This window comes from Rhinolophus hipposideros, assembly GCF_964194185.1.
Source record: "Rhinolophus hipposideros genome assembly, chromosome: 3".
Lineage (NCBI taxonomy): Eukaryota > Metazoa > Chordata > Mammalia > Chiroptera > Rhinolophidae > Rhinolophus > Rhinolophus hipposideros.
The window spans coordinates 106,373,051-106,387,440 of record NC_138049.1 but is presented as its reverse complement, the minus strand read 5'-3'; the positions used below and the strand labels follow the sequence as shown (position 1 = coordinate 106,387,440).

The following is a 14,390-nucleotide window of genomic DNA, read 5'->3' as shown; positions in this document are numbered from 1 at the left end:
GGGGGGAAGGTGAGGGGATTAGAAAGCACAGTCAGTAACCACAAGATGGCCATGGGGATATGAAAGTCAATTTGAGGAATGTCATCAAAAATGTTGTAAAGATTTTTGTAGGGTATCCGATGGACACTTGTCTCATTAGGGAGACCACCTCAGGGATGATGTAGATGCCTGGTCACTGCACTGTACACCTGAAGATGAAGCTGAACAATAATGAATGTCAACTATAATTTTGTATATGTAGTTATATATATATATGTATATTATATATATATGTAGTTACAAGAAGCGGAGTACAGCATTAGGAAAAGAGACAGTGGAAATGTATTGGCTGTGTGCGATGTCAGAGGGGTAGTGGATGGAGGAAGGGGGGTTGTCACTGTGTGAGAGATATAAATGATAAATGTCTAACAAAAAAAGGAAAAAAGTATTACTAATCACTGATTAAACTCTGTATATATTAGAAAAAAATAAAAGTATTCGCTGACTTACAAACTATTTAAGATAGAAATCTTAGCCTCTCATTGATGTAGGATAATTATTTATGTGTGCGCCGGGATCGTAGTCTCGTGAAACCGAAGGATGGAAGCATGGATCAGAGAGGCAGAGGCTGCAGAAGAGGATAGTTTATTAAAGCAAAGGGTTAAAGCTCCCAAGTGGGAGGAGGTACCGGAACCCGAAACTGGGATGCCCACTGGCTAAAGCAAAAGATTTTAGTTTATGTACTTTCATGTGCATATCTACAAAGAAAAGCTGCCGCCTACTGGTACAGTTTTATCAAATTCTCAGCCTTGGGGAGGCTTTTGAGAAGGCTTTTTTCTTTTTTGAAACAAACCAGCTGTCCTGTGTCAGCAGTCTTGTGCTAACGATGTTTCCCAGAACTGTGGCCTTGAAGATGGGACTGTCCTTGTCCATTCGCCCAGGGAATTCCCGACTGCCTGATGGGAGGCTGGCTAACTTACCTCCTCGTCATCATATGCAATAGCATGCCTCCCACTTGACTTTTACCTTGGCTCCTCTCTCACTCGGCAATATTTTGCTTCGTTTGAGAAATAGTGAAGGAGAACAACTAATGGTTAAGTGAATTAAAGAAACTAAGTACAACTTGCAAACAGTAAAACTTTTTAGAGTTTTCTCAAGCATGTGTCATATTTTATTGACTTGCTAGTAAGAGAGCAAGCAAAGAGAGCAGCAAAATTGTCATTTTGGATAAGGTATGAAAATGGAGGTGTTAGGTAGATGAGATCAGGATTATTACGATAACTTTACAATTTTTATAATAATTATTCTTGAAGTTTCATTTCATATGGTCACTTGATCCATTGCTTGGTCTGTTTAATGACAATTCTAACTCCATTTTTTGATGTTTGACTGCTGACAGTTTTTAAGCTTACCCTTTCCTCTTTTTCTTTGCCCCACAATTGGGCTAGCTTATAAAAATCTCCCTCCTTTGGTAACAAAGAGGGGAATTCAAACCACACAAGCCCCTGACTGAAGGCAGAACCTGTCACCCCAGGCCCCATCTCCTAACCACAATAAGAGCTCAGGCCAATCTTCTTTTTTTTTTGCTCTTTTGAGCCATTTTGGACATGCTTGAGAGGTTTGTTCTGTTCTCCTAAGGGATCTCAATTAGGTAAGTCATAAACCTTCTCTTAGCCTTTTGGTGTGTGTATGTGTGGATGGCATCATATCTTGACATCCAAACCAGATTTGGGATGGAGGACTTCTGCTCTTGCAGGGTGACCATAACCATGCGAGATGCCAGATGTGTCATCTATGAGTCAGTATGTCTCATCAGTCCATTTCGGAAGCAAGTGATAAGGATTCATCTGTATCTAAGATTGGAATTACAGGTTTCATGTCCCTTCATGGTAAATGATGGGGTGAACTAACACAGAAGTACAAAAAGTGTTGCAGGGTCAGAGACACAGCAATGTGCAATAAATTCTATTAAAAATTCTTTTTTTATTAAGACATAACTAACAAAGAACATTGTATATGTTTAAGGCTTAAAAACGTGTTGATTTGATATAATTATACATTGCAAAATAATTACCACTGTAGTGTTAGTTAACACCGCTCACTTCACACAATAATCTTTCTTTTTTTTTTGTAGTGGGAACAAGTAAGATGTAGTCTCTTAGCAACTTTGAAGTTTATAATATAGTACTGTTGTCTATAATCACTATGCAGTGCATTAGATCTCCAGGACTTATTTATCTACTAGTGCTAAGTTTGTACCCTTAAACAACATAGTCCCAATTTCCCAATCCCCAGCCTCTGGTACCATTCTACTCTTTTTACCAGTTTGACTTTTTAAAAAATTCTGCATATTAGTGATCTCATATCGTATTCTTCTTTCCCTGACTTAGCTCACTTAGCCTAATACCATGAGGTCCATTCATGTTACAGATGCAAGATTTCCTTTTCTCATGGCTGAATATTTCATTGTATGTGTGAGGTCTGACAATTAAGTTCGTGAACTTGTTGCAACCATGTTGCTACCTTTTTTGATATCAGAGGGATTATTCATTCTGAATTTGTACCAGCTAGACAAACAGTGAACCAAGTTTACTATTTGGCAGTGCTGAAAAGGCTGTGTAAAAAAGTTAGATGACCTGAACTTTTCACCAACAATTCATGGCTCTTGCATCACGACAATGCACCAGCTCACAGGGCGCTGTCTGTGAGGGAGTTTTTAGCCAGTAAACAAATAACTGTATTGGAATACCCTCCCTACTCACCTGATCTGGCCCCCAATGACCTCTTTCTTTACCCAAAGATAAAGGAAATATTGAAAGGAAGACATTTTGATGACATCCAGGACATCAAGGGTAATACGATGACAGCTCTGATGGCCATTCCAGAAAAAGAGTTCCAGAATTGCTTTGAAGGGTGAACTAGGCGCTGGCATCGGTGCACAGCTTCCCAAGGGGAATACTTCCAAGGTGACTATAGTGATATTCAGCAATGAGGTATGTTGCACTTTTTCTAGGATGAGTTCGTGAACTTAATTGTCACACCTCGTATATACACCACATCTTATCCATTCATCCATTGACAGACACTTAGGTTTTTTCACATCTTGTTTGTCTATTGTGAGTATACTGCAATATGCATGTGTAGGGAAGAAAGAGTTAATCAGGCTTCCCCCTGGCCAGCTGGTAACCTTGACTGGTGAGGCCCGCAGGTCCAGTAAGATAGAAGGTCGCGCAAGCGCCATCCAGCCTGAAAATGTTGTTTGTGTATACCCTTATGTAAGCACCTTTGGCTGTAAGCCGCCTTTGTCTCTGTGGAGTATAATGGGCCTGGCCACTTTAGGGGACCGAGGCGGAGAGCCAGCTGGTGCAGAGACAAGGAGGCCTGAAACAGAGACACCGTGGAGACCGTGGGCTGTGCTGTATGTACTGTGTTGCTGCCTGTGACCAGCAGTGGGCCTATGAGGCCTGTGCCCAAAGGCGGCTGCTGTGGGGCTGCTGAGAAGCAGGCTGCTGTGAGTTAAGAGGCCCGGCTGGCTACAGGCTGTAACCCGAAAACGTCCAGCTGTGTGCAGCAGTGAGAAACCAAACCCCTGGCTGCCCCTGGAGGCCTGTGAATAAAGCATGTCTGCACTGCCTCTGGCTCCACGTATCTTCTTCCAGCTCCCAGAGGCACAGACACCTTACCCCTGGGACCTGCTCGTACATTGACCCGACAGCATGGGAATGCAAGTATCTTGTGGATATCCTGTTTTCATTTCCTTTGGTTATGTACCCAGAAGTGGAATTGCTGGATCATATTGTAGTTCTATTTTTAAATTTTGAGGAACCTCCATACTGTTTTCAGTAGTGATTGAACCAATTTACATTCCCAGAAAGAGAGCTCAGTAGTTGCCTGAGGCTGTTCAGAGAAAAGACTGAGGGAACAGGCAGCTGAGGTCTCCTGGGATGACTCCTAGGCCCACGGCTGCTCTGGGCGCTGCGCAGAGGAACAACTGGCCCCAATGATGTGCAATGAAATGGCCCGTTGGGTTGCTCTAGTCTTGGACCTTGGCAGACATGGGATGGGGGTCCCAGGAGCCCACAGCAGCAGGCTGAGTTGCTGCCCCTGGTATTCAACCTCCCAGAAGTCGATGGACTTGAAGCCTGAGTCCGCACAGTTCACTCCCAAGCTCGTGGCCTCCAGCGGTCCTGACCCTGCACAGCCCCTGTGCCAGAGCAGGTTTCCCAAGTCCGCCTGCGGGAGCCCCTGGGGTGAGCCTCGGGCACTGTGGCTCTGACTGGCGGATGGAGGAGGCATGGATGAGGTTGGGGTTTGCCAGATTGGCGGTGTGAGCCGCACTCCTTACTGGTGAGTCTAGGATGAGCGCTACCGGCATCCCCTGGGATCCGTGTGGGGTCTGGGAAGACGGCTTCTGGCAGCAGCCTCTCCGCCCGATTCCGGCACGTTCTGAGCTGCTCCTGACAGCGTGTGTAAGTTAATTTCTTTTCTTGGTACTTGACATTTTTTGTCATTTAGACAAGGATTTGTGCATATTGTTTTAGATAATACCTAATGAGCTTAGATAGGTATTTAGATAATACCTAATGAGTTTAAGCACTTGTTCTTAAACATGTATTAACCTCAAAGTAAAATATTCGGGCTCAATGAGACAGTATCTTTTCTCTTTTTGAGTTCTAAGAGTAGTTAAAACTGTTGGAAAACCCCTAGCCCACTCTTCACTTACTCTTTTCTTGAAATTCTGCAGTGACATTTCTGTCTAACCCTCGAACCACACAGACACTCTTAAGCTTAAGAAATCCTTACATAGAATTCTTTTGTAACCTTACCACTGCCGTCTAACAGACTTCAGTTAGAGGTTTCCACAGTCTTTCTCCGTTGAACATTTTCTTACATGTAAAGAAGCATGTATTATTTACTGAGAGTCAAACTCCTTTTTTTAAAAAAATTGTTTTCCTGTTTATAAGTCACAAATATCCACTAGATTGTTACATTTCTTATTACCTCTTCAATTTAGAAATAAATATAGACTCCTATATTCTTCTTTTTGTTCTCCTTTATTGTTTCCGTCTGTCAAAAACCAAACTCTGCATACTAAATAAAACAAAGCAGAAAGTTGAGTATATTGCAAGGCTCTCAACCTGCAAGCTGGGGATCTCAAAGATATGGGAGCAATGAGTGTCGAGTTGCTCACAGACTAAGGGGTTTTTACCAGGTAAGTGCAGAAGTTATATGATTTTTTCAGTTGATTGGCTGCCTACTGGTCTTCTTCCTATTTGGATCAGGTAGCTGAATCAGGGGGACAAGGAAGTCCATACATGGGATGAACAGACTTGGGATTTGAGGATTGGCTGGTGTCCACTGTTGATTTCTGAGAGAAGCTGTAAATTCCTGTAAAGTTAGGTTATCTTTCCTTTATGTGCCTGTGTTGACCACCTCCATTTTGTTTTTGACAGAAATGACGCCATTTTATTTTTGGTTCTACGCTCTCAGGACAAATTTTGCTTCAGAATTAGTTTCTTTCTTTAATAAACTAGATATTGTGTTATATGACATCTAAAAAACCTACCCTTGCCCCACGAGTCCCTAATTTAATGTCATGCTTCTCATTATTTCTTTATGCAAATACGTATGAACAGGAGCCACATAGAATACTTTTCCTTTTTATAAAATCTATGTAAAAGCAGAATTTGTATCAATGGATTCAATTCCAAGTAGGGGTGAAACACCAGCTACAAACAAATCACCTTGTCAGTGATGGCTATGGCAGGAGGAAATGTATCTGGATTCAGAAAAAATGTCCGCAGGAGTCTGGAAATAATGACTATTTTCATTACTTATAAGAAAAGAAGTATACTAGCAAATAAATGAGCCATTGAAGAAATTAGAAGTGCATTTACGAGTAATAAAAGAACTAGAAGACAAGAAAGTCTAGACTTAAAAGGAAATCAAAGACAACAGCAGCCAAGATAAACTTCCACTTAATTGGGCAATATGCCAAGAAAATTAAATGAAAACTTCAAACAACTCTTAAAGTGATTTAAAATTAGATGTCTACTCTTTTCCATTTGCTTTAGGACTTGATTTTCAAACGTTTATTCTAGGTACAGCAATTGTGTGTGTGTGTGTATACACTCATATACACATATATATTCACAATGTTATAATTAAGTACATATTCATAATGTTATAATTAAGTAATCTCAGTGATGGATTACTTTCTAATACCTACATTTTATTCAGTAAGAGAAAGAACAAGTAGTCCTTGAAATGTGGAAACTGATCTGACATGTAGAGCTGGGACTTTGTTGCTAGAAGCTTCTCCTGGCTCTTACAGTTCACAATTATCAAATGTTAATTTGCGTTTTAGGTGTTTGCCTATGGACTCTTCATATAAATTAGTGTAAATCAAGGTGGTTTTTCCCATCTCCAGAAATGACCTTTAAGAATGATTTCTGAACTGAATTTAAATGCAACTGAAGAATAGAACATTATGTCTGCACGTAATTCAGGAAAAAATAAAAACATTCAGTTGATTATGTAATTCTTTCCTTTTGATTTAAAAAATTAATTTAGGTTTTAAATCTCACTGATGAAGAACTTAAAATGACAACTCATCAACTTGTGCTTGCCTTCCTTTCAATTTCTCATTTGTTGAGCTTTAATGCACACTTAGTTGTATCCGTGGTTTCTTAGGAGTCTTTGATGTTTTTATTTAATGCTGTTAAATATTATTTTTTTACCCTAATGGCCTGTGAGTGGAAATGCAATGACTGAATTCTTTAAAATTTCAGGAAGCTTTTGGGAACAGCATAACTCACAAACTTACAAGGGGTCCAGAAACTTGGTGTGGGGTAGGAACAGAATGTTGGCCCAATTTCCACTAGGCCATCAGATTATCCAAAGCAGATGAAACTAGGGACTGAGAGTTACCGAATAAAATTCAAAATGGTTTTATAAACATTGGTAACATTTCGCATATAAGCTTTAGTGTAAATATTTTAAATAAAATAATGTTTTATCTCTAATATTAATGATTTTATTTGGTTTGATTTAATATTTAATTTAACTTTGCAACTATTGAAGCATACGTTTACACAGTAAGAGAGACACAGTAAGAATTAAGGGAGCATAATCACCCTTGGCTCCTTTTAATCTCTATTTATATGGATGTTTGAAGGCCCCAAATAGGTTTTGGGAAAAGGTGTTACTTACGCCTCATTTTTAAAAGAAATTTTTACTTTGAACAATACTATTTATTGACCATCTGCTATGTGTCAGCCGACATAATGGATAATTTATATATCTTATAACTTATACTAACAGCAATATTTCAAGGTAAGTTTAATTATTTCTGTTTTATAAATGACAAAAACTGTGGCTAATGTTGTAAATGACTCGCTGCATGTTTGTCTTACTCCAAAGTCCATGCACTTTCCACTCTCTGAAAATAACTATTTAGTCCTACTCAGATGAAGTTTTCATTCCATACTTGAGTTATACCCTGTAGCAAACAGGCAGAAAATAACTCCCTAAATGCCAATTACATGGATCCATTTAACTTGTCAGCAGTTCACTTAGAATGATTTCTCTTGTTGGTTCATTATGAAGCAATGACATGTCTGGCAGTGAAGGAGATAAAGATGACTTTATAGACTCACAGGAATAGCTTTGCCAGAATCTCATCTTTGAGTTCTTGTGCATCTAATATTGAGACTATATTTTACATAATAAAAGTTCAGTACTTATATAGCAGCATCAAAATATGTTATGTTGTTGTATTTTGGCAAAGAATAATTAAAATGTACTTCTTTTTTGCAAAGAGTAATTAAAAACATTCCATTTCACAGTGATCAAATATGGGGAGATAAACTGATCCTACTACAGAACACTTGATAATTGTTTTAAAGTCATTCCATATTTACACAGGCTTGATAAACACCTTACGAGTATGAGTCTTGGGACTACCCCCCATTTGGGTAAATATCTGTCTTTTATTTCTGAGTATTCAAGCTCCCTTTGAAGATAAAATTTTGCTTTGAACTTGGACTGAATTTTTCTAGTAAATGGATTCTTATTCAGGACAATATAAAAATTGCTCATTGAATAGTGACTTTACAGGAACGCTGTTCTTCTTGGGAAATTGCAGCAAACTGAACAAACCAGTAAAGAGGAATGAAGAGAAGGAAGCCCTGATGTCAGGGTGATTCATGGGAGGGGGGCAGTCTGGCAGAGCATGGAAGAGAATAGAATTCCTTCTCATCTGAATATATAACAGAAGAAGGAAGTGACTGGGCACAAAGAAAGGAGAGCAGGAGGGAAGAATTTGAAGGGCATCTTATTGTGGGAAAAACTGCCAAAAAGTATTGCAATGTGCAATCATGAGAGTTTCAGCTCCAGAATGAGAGCTATGTAGCATTTTTAAATCGTCCTGCAAATTCATAACCTTTAAGAATCTATTTTCAAGAATAAAAGAGTAATTCAGCCTTAATGAGTGAGGAGGAAGAAGAAAATGTATTGATGGAAGTGACAAAGCTATCAGGATCTTTCTTGGTGTCCCTTTGATATTGTTTAATTTTTTGTGAAATGATTCACAGACAAGGTGGTTATTGATATAGTTCCAATTGTTTGGTTTTGCTTTTGTTGCTTGTGCTTTTGGTGTCATACCCCGAAAATTATTTCCATGACTTAAATTATAGAGTTTTTTTCTATGTGTTTCTTCTAGTTTTATAGTTTTAGGCTTTATATTTAGGTCTTTAATATCTTTTGAGAGAATTTTTGCGAATAGTATAAGACAAGGGTCCAGTGTTGTTCTTTTGCATGTGAATATCCAGTTTTCACAGCATCATTATTGAAAATACTATCTTTTCCCCATTGAGTGTTGTTGGCTCCCTTGTTAAATATTAGTTGACCATATATGAATGGGATTACGTATCAATTCTGATCTATTTCCTTAATCTATTTGTCTGATTTTATGTCAGTGCCATACTGTTTTGATTATCATAACATTGTAGTATAGTTTGAAATGAAGTGTGTGGCTCCCACTTTGTTCTTGTTTCCCATAGTTGCTTAGCCTATTCAGGGCTTTTTATGATTCCATATGAATTTTATGATCATTTTTCTATTTCTGTGAAAATTGCCATGAGAGTTTTGCTAGCAATTGCATTGAATCTATAAATAGCTTTGAACAGTATGGACATTTTAGCAATATTAATTCTTCTGATGCATGCATGAACACAGATATTTTTCCATTTATTTGTGTCATAGTCAATTTCTTTCATCAATATCTTATAGCTTTCAGTGTACAGATCTTTCACCTCACTGGTTAAATGTATTCTAAGTATTTTATTTCTGATATTATTACAAGTGGGATTGTTTTCTTTATTTCTCTTTCAGATGTTTCATTGTAAGTATATAGAAAAGCAACTAATTTTTGTATGTTGATTTTGTATTCTGCAACTTTACTGAATTAATTTATTAGGTCTAACAATTTTTTTGGTGGAGTCTTTAGGGTTTTCTGTATATAAGATCATGTAATCTGCAAACAGAGAGAATTTTACTTTTTCCTTTTTGGTTTTGGTATCTTTTCTTTTTCATGCCCGATTGTTCTTGCTGTAAGTTCCAGTACAGTGTTAAGTAGGAGTGGTGAGAGTGGGCACCCTTGTCTGGTTCCTGATTTTAGAGGAAAAGCTTTCAGCATTTTACCATTGAATAGAGTATTAGCTATGGGTTTGTCATATACGGTCTTCATTAAGCTGAAGTATGTTCCTTAAGTACCCAATTTGTGGACAGCTTTTATCATGAAACAATGTTATATTTTGTCAAATGCTTTTCTGCATTTATTGAGAGGCTCACATAATTTTTATTCTTTTTTTTCATTACTGTGGTGTATCACGTTTATTGATTTGCATATGGTGGACCATACTAATATTCCAGGCATACATCCCACGAGATCATGGTGTATTATCTTTTTAATGTCCTGTTGAATTCAGTTTGCTAGTATTTTGTTGAGCATTTTTGCATCTATACTTATCAGAGATAGTGGCCTATTGTTTTTTCTTTTCTTTTTTTTTTTTGTTGTTGTTTAGCTTTTATTTCATAATCATAAACTTAACTCTGCAACCCAGCTAGACTTTGAGGGGGCAAGGAAAATACGAAACCCACGAACTGCAGCGAGAGCACAAAGATTATGGGGTGTTCCGAGCAGATGGGGCAGGGGTGCTCTCCTGACTATAGAAGGAATGGTCTGATTAAGGGAAAACCAGTCAAATGCATCAGAGTTGTCCACAGTCAGCAATGGTGATCTTCTTGCTCGTCTTGCCATTCCTGGACCCAAAGCGCTCCATGGCTTCCACAATCTTCATGCCATCTTTCACCTTGCCAAAGACCACATGCTTGCCATCCAACCACTCAGTCTTGGCAGTGCAGATGAAAAACTGGGAACCATTTGTGTTGGGTCCAGCATTTGCCATGGACAGGATGCCAGGACCTGTATGCTTCAGAATGAAATTCTCATCATCAAACTTCTCCCCATAGATGGACCTGTGCCGTTATGGCATGTGAAGTCACCACCCTGGCACGTAAAGCCTGGAATAATTCTGTGAAAGCAGGAACCTTTATAACCAAATCCTTTCTCCCCAGTGCTCAGGGCACGAAAGTTTTCTGCTGTCTTTGGAACTTTGTCTGCAAACAGCTCAAAGGAGATGCGGCCCAAGGGCTCACTGTCGACAGCGATGTCGATGTCGAAGAACACGGTGTGGTTGACCATGGCTGAGCGCGGGCAGGTCCGGGTGGAGGCGTCTGGAAGACACATATTGTTTTCTTTTCTTGTAATGTCATTATCTGCCTTTGTTATCAGGATAATGCTGGCCTTATAAAATGAGACTGAGAGAGTTTCCTCCTCTTCAATTATTTGGAACAGTTTGAGAAGGATTGGTATTGAATGTTTGGTGGAATCCACCACTGAAGCTATCAGGTCCTGTGCCTTTCTGTGTTGTGAGGTTTTTTGATTAATGTTTCAGTCTCCTTACTCATTATGGTCTGCTTAGATTTTCAATGTCTTCATGATTCAGTGTTGCTAGGTTGTATATTTCTAGGAATTTATCCATTTATTTTAGGTTATCCAACTTTTTGGTGTATAATTTTTCTTAGTAGCCCTATTATCCTTTGTCTTTCTGTGGTGTCAGTTGTAATGTCTCCTGTTTTATGTATAATTATTTTTAATTTGAGTCCTCTCCTTTTTAGTCTAGCTGAAGGTTTGCAAAATCCAACTCAGTTTCATTGTTTTTGTCCTATTGTCTGTATAGTCTCTATTATATTTACTCCTGCGGTAGCTCTCTTATTTCTTTACTTTAGCTAACTTTTGGCTTAATTTGTTTGTTTTCTAATTCATTGAGGTATGAAGTTAGGTTTTTTTCATTTTTCCTTAATGTAGGCATTTCTCACTATAAACGTCCCTCTTATATCTCACTATAAACATACTTACTGCATCCAGTAAGTATTGGTACGTTGTGTTTTTATTTTCCCTTGACCCAAGATACATGCTGATTTCCCTTTTGATGTCTTTTTCAACCAGTTGGTTGTTCAGGAATGTGTTTTTTAATTCCCATGTATTCATGAATTTTCAGTTTTCCTCTTGTTACTGATTTCTAGTTTCATAGCACTGTGGTCAGAAAAGATACTAGATATGATTTTAATCTTCTTAAATTTGATAATTAAGACTTGCTTTGTGGCCCAACATGTGATTCATCTTGGAGATGGTTCTGTATGCGCTTGAAAAGAATGTGTTGGTTAAAACGTTATGATACATGTCTGCTGTTTCCTTACTTTTTGTCTGGATGACCTATCCACTGTCGAAAGTGGGATATTGAAGGTCCCTAACATTATTGTATTGCTGTCTATTTCTCTCTTCAGCACTGTTAATATTTGCTTTTGTAATTATCTATGTAGGTGCTCCAAGGGTGCCAAAAAAGGCATACACATTTTAATTGTGCCAAACAAAGTATGCACATGTTAATTGTATACAATTAAAATGTATACAATTAAAATCCATCAATGAAATTCAGACTTTGGAATGTAAACTTTCTATAATTTAGTCCTTTGCAATTAGCAGTCTATTCAGTTGTGTCTCTTTAAACTAAAGAACGTACAATCTATGCACTTAGTATTTGAATTCATCATGGGCCAGATGTTACATTTGTGATATTACAGTACAGCATTTTGAAATTTACATCCTTTCCAGGGACTTCTGACTCACAATTTTCAGATGCAATTGCTTTTGTGAATGTTATCAGCAGAGATCACTGTCTGACAAAGAATTATTTTCATTTAACATATTATTCCATTAATGAAACACTCATTACTCTTAAATGAAATGAACATATATGCAAGGTTTATTTTAATTCCATGAGGCAAATAAAAAGGGTTCCAGTTAGTCATTTTTGTTGATGTTATTTCCTAATCTATTTTAGAAGAATATAAGGAATCTACTGACACTCAATTTAATATCTTATATCATATATATATATATATATATATATATATATACACTCTTTCCTTCTTGCAAATAATATAAACCTAAAATATTATGATACATTTACTATGTAAAATACTATATCGCCATTAAAACTGTTTATATAGGATTCATAATTATATGGAAAAAGTCTTATAATGTTGAATGAAACCTAGCACAAAGTTGGTGAGAATGTAATTATACTTAGGCCACAACTACGTGAAAAAAGAAAAACTAAAAATGAAATCTAAGCATGTAGGCATAGAATAAAAGAAATAAAAAATGGCAGTCCTTGAGTGGTAGGACTATGGGTGATATTTTTGGTCCTTGGACCTTTTCAAATTTTTTTATGAATAACATTTTTAATCATGAATTTTAAACAAATATCTATTTGTTGCGACCTGCACAACACAAGCCGTGGGAAGGCGAGGGAGGCAGCGAGGGTTAAACTATCATAAAGAGACAGAGACTCAAATATAGTTAAATCACAGAGGACTGTTAAGGTCTAGAATCGACCACCCCTCAATTGGACAGAGGACACACGCGATAATGCAAGTCACACAGCGAGGTTTATTTCCAGCTAGCTGGGGTCCGAGTATCTGCCCGAAGCAGCGGGTTTCAACAAGGACCCCGAGCACTCAAAGCCAAGGGTTTATATAGCATTTTTAAAGCATCCAGTAATTTTCCATAACTCAAAGAGTATACATATCATGGGCTTGTACCACATTCTGGGGGTTTGACAAGATAAGCTGGCTTGTACCCCACCCAGTCGGTAGTTAACAAGATAAGCTCTTTTCAAACAGGACATCTGGTCCACACCCTGTTAAGGTCATCCATAAAATGGTTTTCTTTCTTATGCTAACCTACTCTTACATTCCCCCCTTTTGTTTTTCATAATGAGGAATCTTGCTCATGCACGGGCTGATTGTAGAGGCCCTCAGGGGCAGGCAATCTCTCAGACTGTTGTCTTAGGACCATGAGCTGGACAGTATTAACACGATCTTTCACAAAATTAATAAGCTTGTTTAAAATGCAAGGGCCAAAGGTTAAAATAAGCACAAGCAAAACAAACGGGCCAACCAAGGTAGAAACTAGGATGGTGAACCAAGCCTCAAACCAGTTCTCCTGAGCTTCCCTCTCCCTTTTTCTCTTGGCTAAACCTTCTCTCACCTTTGCCATGGAATCCCTCACTACACCAGTATGGTCAGCATAAAAGCAGCACTCTTCTCCTAACGCGATACACAGTCCCCCTTGCTGGAAGAATAACAAATCAAGCCCTCTTCTATTCTGGAGTACTACCTCGGATAAAGAGGTGAGCAATTTTTCTAAATGACTAATAGAGGTTTCTATTCTTTCTATATCCTCATCTATGGCTGCCCTTAAGGAGGTCATTCCTGATTGTTGAGTAACCAGGGAGGCTATGCCGGTCCCAGCCCCGGCTACTCCTACGCTGAGCAGGGTAGCAATGGTTAGTGCAGTGATGGGCTCTCTCTTACGTCTCTCACTTTTGTCTCCATACCATTGTGAATACATGCTCTCCTCAGGGTGGTAGAGGATGCGGGGTAGCACAGTTACTAGGACACAGAATTCATTAGAGGCACGAAAGACTGCGGTTGATAGGCATTGAGTGAGGCCAGTCTTTGAACATACCCACCATCCATCAGCTCTGGGGATTAACCACTTGGTGTCACTTTTCCAACTAGGGGTGCTATCTATGGAAGCACATAAACCCTGTCTAGCCTGGGGCACCTTCCTTAGACAGGTCCCATGACTGCGCACTAGTTGCAGGGTTAGGCAAATTTTACGGTCTCCCCATGAACACTGAGAGGGGTTCTCACCGTTGGAGGTGTGGTAGGTGGCATTCAATCCTATAGCTTCATAGAACGGGGGCTTCACACCATAG

The 14,390-nt window shown here is 38.6% G+C and overlaps 1 pseudogene across 1 annotated transcript; it reads right to left on the bottom strand.

Annotated features, from left to right (window-relative positions):
* Window positions 1–10,046: 10,046 nt before the first annotated feature.
* Window positions 10,047–10,744, bottom strand: LOC308495877 (peptidyl-prolyl cis-trans isomerase A-like; annotated as a pseudogene). The gene has a single exon. The product of its transcript is annotated as a peptidyl-prolyl cis-trans isomerase A-like (transcript).
* Between the last annotated feature and the right edge of the window lie 3,646 nt (window positions 10,745–14,390).